The sequence below is a fragment of the Salmo salar genome, chromosome 16, assembly GCF_965601325.2.
Source record: "Salmo salar chromosome 16, fSalSal1, whole genome shotgun sequence".
In the NCBI taxonomy this organism is placed as follows: Eukaryota; Metazoa; Chordata; class Actinopteri; order Salmoniformes; family Salmonidae; genus Salmo; species Salmo salar.
The window spans coordinates 14,224,141-14,239,691 of NC_138306.1; the positions used below are offsets into that span (position 1 = coordinate 14,224,141).

The 15,551-nt window shown below is 40.0% G+C and overlaps 1 pseudogene; it reads right to left on the reverse strand.

Annotated features, from left to right (window-relative positions):
- Positions 1-14,002: 14,002 nt before the first annotated feature.
- LOC106573220 (phosphatidylinositol N-acetylglucosaminyltransferase subunit Y-like) lies at positions 14,003-14,598 on the reverse strand (annotated as a pseudogene).
- Positions 14,599-15,551: the final 953 nt, after the last annotated feature.

The window sequence follows — 15,551 nt, forward strand, 5'->3', positions numbered from 1 at the left end:
GAAACATTTTGATAACCTGTCAAAGTAAGAAAATAGTTTAGAACATAAACCCATACCTGTAATACATTTGTGTTTGATAAGCTAACATTTTTCACTTCAAATAAAGTTAAATACGACTACATGTGTTTGATAAGCAACCACTTTTACTACAAATAAAGTTAAATAGGCTATAGAATTAAACTTTGAACATAGGATGTCATGCACACAAAATAATGACAAAGTTGATGAAGTTCAACTTGCCTCTTGTGCGATAGGCTTCTCTCTGGAAAGTTGTGATGTGTGGTGCAGAGGTGTAAACCCGGTTTGTAGATCAGCCTATCTGTTATGATTAGGGTAAGTCTCCCAAAGTTCCTTTTATAGCCCTCTGCCCATTGATGAGCCGCCTTCATTATTAGTGCTGATGTCATCCCTTGCCTTGATGGGGATAGGCATGCGCATGAAAACACCTCCGCAACTCCAGGCTTTCAGCACCTTTGCTATGGGATAATTAATTGCGCTGCTTTTGAAACTTTGCGCTACTGGGGATAACACATTTTCAATAGCAAATATTTATAATAGACTTCATGGATCAGACTTTCAGTGTTAGTGTTTCGTTACTGACATAGGCCTATTGCAACTTTTGGGTGGATACCTAGTATACATTTTTATATTAAATTGGCTTAGTAGGCTTGTCAAATTGTGTACAGCCTAAAGTATATATCTATATTGTATAGCTTATAAAGTAGACTATACATATATTGTATTAAGTATATATTTTATATTTATTGTAGGCCTATATGACTTGTCAAATTGTGTATATATTTTATATATTTATATATTTATTGTATAGATTATCAATATTATGTAATACTTGTATTTCAGTCCTCATGAGTTTAAATAGATGGATGTCGGCATCTCTTGATTTTTTTCTGCCAAGACTCAAATGAGAAATTAACAGTAGACACATTTATGACTATAGGGAATTATCAAGTTTCCCTGGGATACCAACAACTATCCACTCACTTTGAATCGATTTTTTTCCTTCTCACTCCGACAATGACGTCAGAGAATCTTTCAGTGGGCCCAATGGTAATGAGTGAAATGTGACGGGAAAATACCAACCTACTTGGTTGATCATCCAAAGTGCTATGTTTTGGAAAGTTTGAAATGTGTAGTTGGCGGCTCTGTGTGCAACATATTTTCACAGTGGGACATCTAGTACGGGAGACCAGGGTTGGTTGCAACACTTTTTACCCACATGTATTTCTCAGCACAATCTTACAATAGTTTTTTTGAGAAAGAGCAAGGTCTTGGGTTGAAATGGGGAACCTTTTATCCTCATATCTTATTCCAACATGGAGTTATAAGCCATCAAACACACTGTGCCAACCAGCCTCATCACAGGGTTGGATGTCACACAGTATGGGATTGGTTGTCACAATGTTTTCTGGTAACTTATTCCTTTTGTAACAGGAAATAAAGCAATATAGCAAACAATCTTTAAAAAAGTCAATCCTTTCTTTGATCGAACAATATTCCTAACAAAATTCAGCATTTTATGCCTTGAGAATTACATTTTGAGTAAATTTGTGTGTACGCATGTGTTGGTGTGTGACAGAAAAAAATATGTTTGTGAGAGAGAGGCAACAAAGGGTGCTCTTTATAGCACAAGCACAAAATGACTTGGGATTTATTGTATACCGGCAGTGGCAATGTTTGGTAGTGACAACCCACCTGACATTTCATGTGACCACACTATACCTCTCCCTTTCCTCTTTTCAACAAACATCCCACTTGGCACAGACATCAATTCAATATCTATTCCATGTTAATTCATTGAAATGATGTGGAAACAACGATGATTCGACCAGTGTGTGCCCAGTGGGATAATTTTTCATGGATACTCCCATAATTCAAACATTTACAAAGAAAAGACCAATATATTTTTTACTTTCACCTATGAAAAACATACATTCCCCTCACCTCAATGTTTTATCATGCTGACATGAATTGACCAGGTGGATGAGCTCTTTCAAAGAATTCACACATATTAACCGTAAAATTAGTACACAGCGCCAATTAGATTGGAAGTAATTAGTACTGTGACAACCAACCCTTGAAACAACCAACCCCAGTCTCCCCTAATTCCTGTCTTAACTCAGACACATCGTTGCAGTGTTTAAGATTCAAATACGGCTCAGACGGAAACATAAACCATAAAGCCTAATAAAATGATTCATGCTATATAGATTTTTAACATTTTTGTAATGCAAGTTCCCTCAAATGTAAGCCTACACACCTCATTGATTCAACATCATTGCCTTATATGTCACATTTTTTGTAAGTCATGATAAAATAATACCAATAATTCATGAGTGGTTGAAAAATAATCTTCAATGGTCAGTCGATCAAATGCATTCCAAACCTGCAGAAACATTTTAAGAAGACCCCCCACACCCACTCTGTCTGTCCAGTAATTTATGTGCAGTGTCAACTCCCTAACTAATATCAACTCTAGACCCCCTCCATCTTCCAGATGTATGGACAGAAGAAACCCCATTGGTCTTCATCTATCCAACTGATGAGTCACACATCAGCTCTATTGACACATGTTACGCCAATAATATAATAATATAATAGCCATAAGTCATTATAGCCATACGTCAAATCTCTCCCTTTCTGATGCCCCGGAGTCGAGATATCCTGCTGTAGCTACAGGTGTTTAGGATGATCCTTGGGACACGAGCGACCCTGTCCTACTTTTATGGGCGCTGGGCGGGTAATTGCACATTAGGTAACCATGAGGGAATCTTTCTAAATGTGGAAGAGGAATGGCTATGTCATGACACAGAGAATACATCCCAGAGAGGAACCAAACAGGTCCGACCTATAGATCTTCCCTCGTGGACTGGTTAGGGTTTCTGTCAAGGCTGCAGGCATGCATGCCCCCCAAAATAACTTGCTGACAGAGAGCAGGCAGTCCTTGGCGTTATGTGAGGACATAAGCAACTTTCAGGTGCTTCTGGGCAAAGAACATAATATTTGATATTCACTATGGGGGAGAAACAATGCAGCTTGGGCGTTGGAAAGTTCTGGAATATGTTTGAAGGTGCACTTTGATGCACTCTGGTGCACGTTGGTTCATGCATAGTTGCACATGTCTCAAGCAAGTTCAATGCACTCATCCCTTTAAGAAAATTCTAATCCCTTTATTAGATTGGCATATCCATTTTAGTAAGTGACTTTACTGTTGACCAAATCAGTGTCCTGAACTGCTATTATTGATAATGATGCTCCGAGACTGAAACTCAATTTGCACAATGCACGTTTTGGATTTACTATCTAATCATTCTATAAAACAAACTTCCCAGGTGGTGGGCAATTAAAGTTGTTTACATACCAGTTCAACGAGATTGATGGCCAAGCTGACATGCACGTTAAAGATGTTGCCCTCTTACTGGTTTCTCTTGATACTATTATGGACCGCAGCAGGCATGTTTAGATGACACCCACCAAACAAAATGACCTTTGAACTTAGCATGAGATCCTAAACCATGTAGTTCTCATTACCTCATGTTGGTTCAATGCAAGCAATGTCACCGGTGGTATGTGACAGCATTGGGGTGTATGGAAATTATACCGGGATTAAATAGAAGGTATTGCTAACGACATCTACCCATACAATAATGACAATGACAATCATGACTAGCAGGTGCTTACTTATTAATAATTCAATCAATACAGTAAATAAAATCAGTAATTAGTGTAGCAGTACTATTCATAGGTTTCCTTTTGGTTTCATAGACTATAAGAAAAGCTGGAGGAGCCAGACTTAATGCATAACACCACAGAGATACTCCTCATAAGTCATCAAAATAGTGCATTATGGGTTAGTTAAAATTACACTTCATGATTTATATTGTTTTAATTTTAAAGGATCTATAGATGGTCTATAGATCTGTAGATGCATGTTTTGAAAGATTTGCATCATAGCTCCAACCGAAATCATACCGTACTTAACCGTATGTATTGACATGAGATGATCTTGATACCACAGGGAGTGATCTATATGAGAATGTATACATGGAATGCACCGGTATGACAAAACGCGAAATGGTAATTTTTTAACTGTATGTTGATTAGTATAGCCTACCTTTAGGATTTGCGGTGCAAGGCAAAAGTGTAACCAGGAGAATCTTTCAACGTGAAAATACTGTCAGCTATCTCTGACACTACAGACACCACATTCGTCTTGCTCTAGTTAAGGCTGACCTTTTTTCCACCCCAGATGTGTCCAAGTGGCAGTGCACTATGATGGGCATCACTGTAACTCATGGCAAGCCAGCATCGACTTTGGTTGATGGTCTGCAATCCATCACCTTCTCGGATCCGGTGCTCTCTAGTACTAACTCTATTCTGCACACGCTTTGAAGCATGTAAAGCAGCCCCCAAAAGTATTTTGTTGTGTGCAGTAGCATGTGGATAACTTTACACATTAGAGGATGCTTGCGGTTTCTCACCTTCATGGTGGGGGAGAAAGGTTTCATATCACACATAGAAATATAATTGATGGCTTATGACGGTCATATATATCTGGATTTCTTCTGTTAGGGGTATTTTCATACACGTGTTTTCATATCAATTCTCTTTTGACCAGACCTTTCCCACCAGCTTTGAAGACGCATGCAACTTGATTACATTAATAAAGCAAGATAAAATAACACGTTTTCAAGTTACTTCAGAGCCACCAAAACAAATCTTGTATGCCTGACTCATTGACACTGTGTCGGTTGGAATTGACCAATAAGCCAATCATACTAGCAGTAAAAAAGCCGAAATATTCAAGACCTTATCTGTGGAAGCCATCTGAAATGAAAACAACAGCATGCTGTGTAGATATCTGAATGACGGCAGAGACTTTCTGTGTTTCAGCAGGATTCACGCGTGACTGAGAAGGAAAAACGTTATTCTAAGCACAACATTAGACATTGAACATTTCCACTTCCTTTGACTCAGACTGGGGTTTGGGTCCAACAGCTGAGGGGAAGCCGGCATTTGTTCATTTAGAACGTCAGTACATGACCCTGAAGAAATCGACTGGGCCGGTCCGCACATCTTGGAGGAAAGGCATGGCATTATTGTATGAGATATAGTACAGTACTGTGCACTGGAACTCTGGGTCTCTGTGGTGCCGTCTATTAAAGGCCTCATCCCAATTCATCACAACTGTGAAGCTGTTCGCCACACACTTCACTCTCACATGTCTGAATGATCTATGCGTGTACGACAACAGAAGCGTGTGCATTTTCAAAGGCTATCCCAGGGAAGCACGTGCGTCTCACGGTTCCGTTTGCAGCCGGTCACGGGTTGAGGGCTTTCATGCCAAGTGTTACGCAGAGAACAGGTAGTGGCCGCACCATTACAAGCACTTCCTCAGCAGTCAGCACCTTCACACCTGATATAAGTTGCAGAAAGATCCCGCTGGCCTACCTTTGTACCCACGGGATTCCCACGGCAACACAACAGTCTCACCAGATGTGTTCGCAGGGCAAGCCAATGCATGATTTTGATTCTGAAGACTCATTGAATGATGTCAAACATTTCTCACTGTTTCATCTCGTTTTTTGTAATTGTCCCTGTCCTAAGTTAGTCATGGAAGGTCATCGACTGACCCATAGACCCAGACAGCGTGGGCACGTGGAACAAATGAAATGATGGAAGGCATCTGACAATAATGCAGCCCTGACCTTCCCTGTAATTCAGGGATCTAGGTAGAGCTGTAGCATCCGCTGCATATTTCACCACTACCTTGGTAATGGCTCATGAGCACCACAATAAATAGCCTGGTTACTACTACTACTACTAAGACAGTAAGACAAACAGTCTGGTCACATTATGTGCTATAGCATTAACAAGCTAGCATATTAGCACATTATTTTATTTATAGCAGGGGCCCACTTGTTTGGAGGATCTGATACTATGAATTATATTATTCCATATCCGGAACCATTGCTGGACTGGTGAAAAAGGCTGTAGCTATATGCTGTGTTTTAACACTTAAGGGGTAAAGTTTGCTTCCAAAAATAAGCAAAGCCCATGGTTTTGACACATTCTTCATTGTACCTCCACAGATAAAGAGAATCCCTTGGGTGTGTTGAACATTTACAGGCAGAAGTAATGTAGCGGTCAGACGAATGGAGCATCAAGAGTGGAAAACAGATGAGAGTCTCTATCTGGAAGTCATCCACACATTAGTCAACCAATCATATGTGCAGTGTCTAAATATGTCAAATACATCCGATTCAAAACAGCCGCAGCCACTGTAAATGTGAATAACAACGTCAATGTCAGAAAATGAAATCCCATGTTGTTGATCTAGATATAATATGAAAAATACACAAACATTTCTAAACAGTAGCATAAAATCAACAGCAATCCTATCGATAAGAATATGTCTTAACATTCAAGAAGATATGGAATGTTATTTTCGGACAATGCTATGGCAGTCCTAACTAATAAAAACAGTCAGGTTCATTTTGCCATTGCAATACCTAGATCAAACAGGAGGTTATGGATAACTTAAAAACACAATTACATGTATTGCCATTCATACAATGGTGGCACTCTTCGTGTCTACTACTTGTTAATGGCAGTCAATGGTCAGACGCCGTAGCCTACGTGTTGTGATGACAGAAACAGGGCCTTTAAATCACCCAAACACCACCAACAAATTCTCGCTAGCGGGTCAGCCAACCGGACGTCGGTGTCATCCGCCCACACTAGTGTAAAACTGGAGCCATCGCTGCCTATTATCTAATCTACGCACCAATTAACACTTCAACAACTATGTTAGTTTCAGATATAAATACTTTCCTTCCATGTTATATTGCAGAGATGTTCCCATGTGTGACCAGGTGGTAGAAAGTCACAGTGTAAGCTACGCTATTGTCTGTGTTCTAATTTGGGAAAGCAGGATACGAGGCAACAGTTTCAGAATATTTGCTCCACTGAACTTGGATCCTTTTCAAAACACAAATGTGGAGCAAACTCAAGAACCTTCATTATTTACCGTACTTCCATTGTAATAAAACATGTATGGTAAATGTATGGTTTAATACAGCATCATTAGACAAATGATGCTAAACAAAATAGCATAGTGGATGTAATGTTATTGCACCTGCTTTTTTCCCCATGGCTCTCTAATAACTACGTCACAGGCACCAAGTTGTCACCGGAAAGAGGAATTTCCTGAATAACAACCAAAAGCAGTTCTCAATGACTAAGCTTTGCACCGAACAACACTGGACTATTAGTGTATCAATCTGATCATACAAAGAGCGCGTTCTATTTTCACAGACAATATTCTCAATCACCCTTGATCATGGCTTTTGTTGACTGACATCATCAAGGCCACAGACAATAGTAAAGGGAAACTTTTTTCCCACAATAAAAAGAGAAAGGAGTCCTCCCATTATTGTGAGCAAGACATTACCCTCTCAGCTTGTGAAAACAGTAAGCACAGTAGGATTTGAAGGTGACTGACACTATGCTATGAGACTTGATGGAAGCTAGACTGGTGACTCATAAAGGACTGAATTGGTGCAAAAAGGTTACATCTGTATTTAACACCCTGCAGAACACTGAAGGGAAACTGGAAAGGTTGCCTATACAGTACACTGACCATATCAATTTGTAGGGTGATTTAGTATTTGGAAATTGTATTAACTTATTATGAAATCTTCATTGAGATCTGCAGTGCATTCGGCAAGTATTCAGACCCCTTGACTTTTTCCACATTTTGTTACGTTACAGCCTTATTCTAAAATGGATTACATCATTTTTCCCCCTCATCAATCTACACACAATACTACTTAATGACAAAGCAAAAACTGGTTTGTAGAAATGTTTTCAAATGTATAAAAAAAATAAAAACTGAAATGTCACATTTACATAAGTAATCAGACCCTTTAATCAGTACTTTTTGAAGCACCTTTGGCAGCAATTACAGCATCAAGTCTTCTTGGGGGTGACGCTACAAGCTTGGCACACCTGTACTTGGGGAGTTTCTCCCATTCTTCTCTGCAGATCCTCTCAAGCTCTGTCAGGTTGGATGGGGAGTGTCGCTGCACAGCTATTTTCAGGTCTCTCCAGAGATTCTGGCTGGGCCACTCAAGGACATTCAGAGACTTGTCACGAAGCCACTCCTGCGTTGTCTTGGCTGTGTGCTTAGGGTCGTTGTCCTGTTGGAAGGTGAACCTTTGCCCCAGTCTAAAGTCCTGAGCGCTCTGGAGCAGGTTTTCATCAAGGATCTCTGTGTACTTTGCTCCGTTCATCAATCTCTCGATCCTGACTTGTCTCCCAGTCCCTGCCTCTGAAAACATCCCAACAGCATGATGCTGCCACCACCATGCCTCACCGTAGGGATGGTATTGGCCAGGTGATGAGCGGTGCCTGGTTTCCTCCAGACATGACACTTGGCATTCAGACCAGAGAATCTTGTTTCTCAAGGTCTGAGAGTCCTGCGTTTTGCCAAACTCCAAGCAGGCTGTCATGTGCTTTTTACTGAGGAGTGGTTTCCATCTGGCCACTCTACCATAACGGCCTGGTTCGTGGAGTGCTACAGCTAGCTATCTGGTTGTCCATCTAAAAGGTTCTCCCATCTCCACAGAGGAACTCTGGAGCTCTGTCAGTGTGACCATCGGGTTCTTGGTCACCTCCCTGGCCAAGGCCCTTCTCCTCCTGATTGTTCAGTTTGGCTGGGTGGCCAGCTCTAGGAAGAGTCTTGGTGGTTCCAAACTGCTGACTGAGGCCACTGTGTTCTTGGGGACCTTAAATGCTGCAGAAATGTGTTGGTACCCTTCCCCAGATCTGTGCCTCGACACAATCCTGTCTCTGAGCTCTATGGACAATTCCTTCGACCTCATGGCTTGATTTTTGCTCTGACATGCACTGTCAACTGTGGGACCTTATATAGACAGGTGTGTGCCTTTCAAAATCATGTCCAATCAATTGAATTTACCACAGGTGGACTCCAATCAAGTTGTAAAAACATCTCAAGGATGATCAATGGAAACAGGATGCACCTGAGCTCAATTTCAAGTCTCATAGCAAAGGGTCTGAATACTTATATAAATAAGGTATTTATTTATATTTTTTATTATACATTTGCCAATTTCTAAAAACCTGTTTAAGCTTTGGCATTATGGGCTATTGTGTGTAGATTGATGAGGATTTTAAAAAATGTAATCCATTTTAGAATAAGGCTGTAACATAACAAAATGTTACAGAATGCACTGTATATTGACATCTTCGTTATTACAGGGTTTAGACATGGATTAAGAATTTTAGCTGTAACTTCATACCATGTCATCGTAATGCCAAGCTGAGATTTCTTATGGTAGGCCTACTAGTTCCAAACACATTTATATACAGACCAGTGGTGTGTAGTCATGGATGCCAAGGCCCAAAACAATTACCAAGAAAAAACAAAAAAACATTCAATAATTGATCTTTCGTGTCTGTGTTTCATAATTTTCATTCAATTCACAAGAGGCTGAATGTATATCACAGGAGTAAGCGTCAGAGCGAGCGAAACAGCGCCCCTCTGCCTTTCTTCGTGTAGGCCATCTATCTGATTGACATTGAGCTAAACTGAGCGAGCTCAACGGTGAATGGTCCTGGCACACCAAAATAAAGTGTCAAGGGAAGCCAGCTTGGATTTGGCATCTCTTCTATCAAATCACATTGAGAGCGTATGTCATTGACAGAACAACTTGAATTGTTGCATATCGTTGTGTTGTTGCCCTCCGGTGGCTAGCTAGCTATCTAAAATTGTCCCTTTCCTAAATTAGCCATGGATGGAGATAGGGATTTGGACTTGTGGATTTACTTAATTCTCCGTACTGGCCAATGATTTTAAAGGCGATCCTGATCCAACCATTAATTCATACATTGTTGTGCCCCTGGCCTGAGAGAATGGAAGTTCAATATGTAGCTAGATGTAGAAAGCTAATGTTAACTAGCTAACGTTGCCCATGAATTGAAATTAGGCTAGCGAGAAAGAATTTTAGCCCGGTTGCCTAGGACAACAAAAAATAAAAGCGTGTACTTTATGACAGAGTGATAGACCGTTTCGTCAACATGAAAGAGATGAGGATGGCATTGGAGTTTCTCTACAAGTAGGGTGTGTCAACATGTTTTTCTACTTGCATGAACGCGCACGCACATACAGAAATCAGAACCACGGACAGCCTCATCATATTTAGCTTATGTTGATTGGACCAAATCGTTTTTGGTATATTTTAGTTGTCACTGTATTAGACTAAGCTCCTGTTTTCTTTGTGACTTGCAGCAACTCTCTGTGGTTCTAAATCAATAGTTGTTTAGTGGTCCAGAAAGTGTTTAGTGTCAGTAACATTAACTTCCTTGACCATGCTGTAGGTCATGTAACTGTCTGTTACATGCTATATGCTTTGCGGTCTTCAAAGGACAGAGGTTGCTGTCAGGTTTTGTGTTAAAACAACGGTGTGGTTGGTTGGGGGAGGGTGCTTGGCTTCCCCAGTGATTTTACCCACGCACTGCTCCTGAGACAAACCACCTTAAATAGAATCAGTTTGACACTTTAGATTGGCCAATATTATTCTTGAAACCTAATATTCTCGGTGAATTACCCTATAGCCAAATGTGCAGGTGAGCATTGGGCAAGATTCGCATACAGTAGGTGTGTCGAGATCAGCCAGTAAGTATCCTTGTCAAATGAAACAGCCTGAGCACTAGAAAGAGGCGCTCTCGTTGAAGTTTCAGGTAGGATGGTGGGAGTCTGACAATTGAAGTGTTGGGGCCGGAGGATCACTTATGGAGGTAATTCATTGCCATGATTAATATAATTTCTGAAAATGTTAATTGGTATAGATTTCAAAAATCATAATCTCAGTTTTCCATATTCCGGAATATGGTAGCCTATATTTTTATAGCCTAAACAGTATATTTGTATTGCCTAGACAGCTCATTGTGTCGTTGTAGTCTGTCTCCTTACTTTGTGAAGATCAAAGCCGGCAATATTTTCGAAGTTAAGGCTACTATTTTCTAAGTACTAGGCAACTGTAACAAGTTCCATCATGATTACAAAAAATCTTCAATGTTTAATACAGGTGCTGGGTTTCATGGTTTAAAGAAGAATACTAGTAACAGCTCGCCAACATTGGAGGAATAGAAGGTGTCTTTAATATCTGGTAAGAATCAAATACATTATTGCTATAATAAAGTCAGAGAATTCTAATTTGATAAACAGCTTAAATGCATATACAGTTGAAGTCGGAAGTTTACATACACCTTAGCCAAATACTTTTAAACTCAGTTTTTCACAATTCCTGACATTTAATCCCAGTAAAAAATCCCTGTTTTAGGTCAGTTAGGATCACCACTTTATTTTAAGAATGTGAAATGTCAGAATAATAGTAGAGAGAATGATTTATTTCAGCTTTTATTTCTTTCATCACATTCCCAGTGGGTCAGAAGTTTACATACACTCAATGAGTATTTGGTAACATTGCATTTAAATTGTTTAACTTGGGTCAAACATTTTGTGTAGCCTTCCACAGGCTTCCCACAATAAGTTGGGTGAATTTTGGCCCATTCCTCCTGACAGAGCGGGTGTAACTGAGTCAGGTTTGTAGGCCTCCTTGCTCGCACATGCTTTTTCAGTTCTGCCCACAAATTGTCTATAGGATTGAGGTCAGGGCTTTGTGATGGCCACTCCAAAACCTTGTCCTTAAGCCATTTTGCCACAACTTTGGAAGTATGCTTGGGGTCATTGTCCATTTGACCTATTTGCGACCAAGCTTGAACTTCCTGACTAATGTCTTGAGATGTTGCTTCAATATATCCACATAATCTTCCTTCCTCAGGATGCCATCTGTTTTGTGAAGTGCACCAGTCCCTCCTGCAGCAAAGCACCCCATAACATGATGCTGCCACCCCCGTGCTTCACAGTTGGGATGGTGTTCTGCGGCTTGCCGGCCTCCCCCTTTTTCCTCCAAACATAACGATGGTCATTATGTCCAAAAAGTACGATCTTTGTCCCCATGTGCAGTTGCAAACCGTGGTCTGGCTTTTTTATGGTGGTTTTGGAGCAGTGGCTTCTTGCTGAGCGGCCTTTCAGATTATGTTGATATAGGACTAATTTTACTGTGGATATAGATACTTTTGTACCTGTTTCCTCCAGCATCTTCACAAGGTCCTTTGCTGTTGTTCTGGGATTGATTTGCACTTTTCGCACCAAAGTACATTCATCTCTAGGAGACAGAACGTGTTTCCTTCCTGAGCGGTATGACAGCTGCGTGGTCCCATGGTGTTTATACTTGCTTACTATTGTTTGTACAGACGAACGTGGTACCTTCAGGTGTTTGGAAATTGCTCCCAAGGATGAATCAGACTTGTGGAGGTCTACAATTTTTTTCTGAGGTCTTCAAGGTAGGCCATGAAATACATCCACAGGTACACCTTCAATTGACTCAAATGATGTCAATTAGCCTTTCAGAAGATTCTAAAGCCATGACATCATTTTCTGGAATTTTCCAAGCTGTTTAAAGGCACAGTCAACTTAATGTATGTAAACTTCTGACCCACTGGAATTGTGATACAGTGAATTATAAGTGAAATAATCAGTAAACAATTGTTGGAAAAATTACTTGTGTCATGCACAAAATAGATGTCCTAACTAACTCTACAATGAGATAGTTTGTTAACAAGAGTGTTTGAAAAACGAGTTTTAATGACTCCAACCTAAGTGTATGTAAACTTCCGATTTCAACTGTACAAATCTATTGTGAGAGGCTACCTCCAGCAGGTCTGGGGTCAATTCCATTTAAATTCCAGTCAATTCAGGAAGTACACTGAAATTACACATTTCTTCAACGCTTTTCAATGAGAAAAATGTGGAATTGTTATTTAGTTTACTTTCTGAATTGACTTGAAAAGGAATTGACCCCAACCCTGACCCCCAGACTATATACATGGGAGTTAGGTCTATGTAATAGAAATTAAATTGTATAATTATGTTTTGATGTAAAAATGGCACGATGATCATTTTCTCAAGAAATAGTTCTTTTTTCCAGAGGGAGATGTCTGAAAGACCGGAGATGGAGCACACAGAATCTGACACATTTTTGGATTTACCCAGGAGACAAAAAAATAATAATTAAAAAAGACAAACATCTAAAAAAGGACTAAACCCAGAGGTGAAAGAGCCTGGGATTGAAGAAAAAAATTCAACCAAAAAGTCCAAAGGTAAGCACAAGAAGAACATTTCCCTGGGAAAGCACTTAGGGTGACAATGAGATACACTTTCCTGGGACTTATCAGTGGGAGAGGGACAATAAAATGGGACAGAGTATGGAGGGACAAAAGAAACTCTCAAATGACTGCTGACGATGCCAACAGTGAGAATCTGTTCATAACTCAGAAGAAATTTATAGTACCATCTTCAGATCACTCACTGGAGGCACTGGTAAAGCTATCGCCACAACAGTGCCCAGACATACCAAGTCACCTCTAAAGCCAAAAGAGGAGCCACTGTTCTGGAAGTCTACATATCAGGCAGCCACTCAAAGAGAGTACTTCTTTATCTCAGAGATCTCCACATTCCTCAGCTTTCACCAGTTGTGTGGAGCTGCCGAGTGCTCAGAGCAACCTACCGACCTGTCTGGCTAAAAGGATGAGAGCAAAGACTGGCCTACATTGCCCATCCTCACCTAGAAAGGTTAATGACAAGGAAACCAGCCTCCCACTTGGCCAGAAGTCATTCACAACATCCAGTAAGTAGAATGACTCATTCTGGTGGTGCAAGAGTCGGGTTAAGACTGTATGAATCCTTCTTTAAGATGAAGGACGAGGGGCAGTCTCCGAGACCATATTCTCCCTTGATGAAGCTAACACAGTCCAGTAGTGGGAAAACAAAGTAATAAGTGAAGTTCTTCACACCCACACTTTCCTTTAGAGGGGACCCAAAGGTTCAACTAAGATGTAAAATTCAATCACATTTTATTAGTGCTCGTAATCCACAAAAATACATTTGTTTGTTGATAGATGCTCTTGCTCATAGGTTTCCTCTCCAAAAGGTTAAGTTCCATTAAAAACATTCAAATGTATTGAATTTTATGGAAGAAATTGCATGTCACTCATCAAATAAAGTTGATTAATTTGTCATTGAATGTCATTCCATTTATTACTTACAGAATCATTTGTTGGTTTTGGTAGCGATAATATGCAACGCAACATTCCAAAACATCCATGATATCCACTTCAGTACCAATAATCTAAAACCTTTATTTAACATCATTCTGCTGTAAAGGTATTCATGTAAAATGTACACTAGTTGTGCCTGAACAGCTTGATTCCCATCCATTTCCATAGATTGAAAAATACATAGACAGGAATGGTTACTGGTTACAAAAGACTGTAGAAACACACTGTTAGTGCTGGTGCAACCCTGTCAAATTCTCATCTACTGCCACAGAATAGAAAAGTCAAAATAGGGAGACTATGGGAACCAGTACTGTAAGGGTAGACAGAGAAAACATCTCGACTTTTGGCTTACAAGTTATTTTATACACTGTTCAGGGCCAATATCTTATGTCTTTGGTGTTTCATGCCTTTGTGCTGGTTCCACTGGTGTTTCAGGATCGTTTTTAATCAATCTAGCATCTGTGGGGATCATGTTTGGAATTCCATCAATGATTGGGTATGCGATTCCAAGCTCCTCGTTGATGAGTTCATTGGTCTTTTCCTCGTACCTGAGAGTGAAGAGTACAACAATTAGCTAGCTTGTTGGCTGGCTATCTAGCTGATGCGTAGCTAACGCTGGCTGAAAAAAAAGGTGTGTTGTTTCTGTCTCAGTTAAGCCATGGCAAAACAATACTGTCGTTGGATAAAGTACATTAGTATTGAATTGGCTTTGTATAATAACTCACCTCAATTGCTTTTTGGATAGTGGACAAACCAGAAACTCGAGCAAGGAAGTGTCAAAGGGTAGTGTGTCCTTCACATCTGCCAAATGCCTTGCAGACACAGGCAGAGGTCTTACGCCCCGTAAAAAACGCACATATTTGACAGACGTTTGAAAACGTAGAGTTTCATTAGATAATCTTCTTAAAGCATTCTGAAACATGACTGAAGTAGCCCGTAGATGAGCCCTTTAGTGATGTTGTGAACGAAATATCCAACAGTTCAAGCGAAGTAGGAAGAACACAAGTAATAGTTTACTGTAGTGCATCCACAAATGCAGTCCTCAGCAACCCCGGTATTTGATTAATCTGTTCCGTCCTCTAGAAATACAACTGCCCATTTGAGACTTTCAACAGCAAATTGTGAAAATATTAAAAAGCATATTTTCAGAGACAGTGTCAAATTGTCAACAATATGAATTATTATTCACTACTGATACATGATAATATAGAACATTACGACGTTGACGTTTGACAGGTATTTTACTAACCACGAGATGGCAGCACGAACTAACGAAAGATTTTACTTATCACACTGCCTAATTATATTGCGTGATTAATATCCCACAA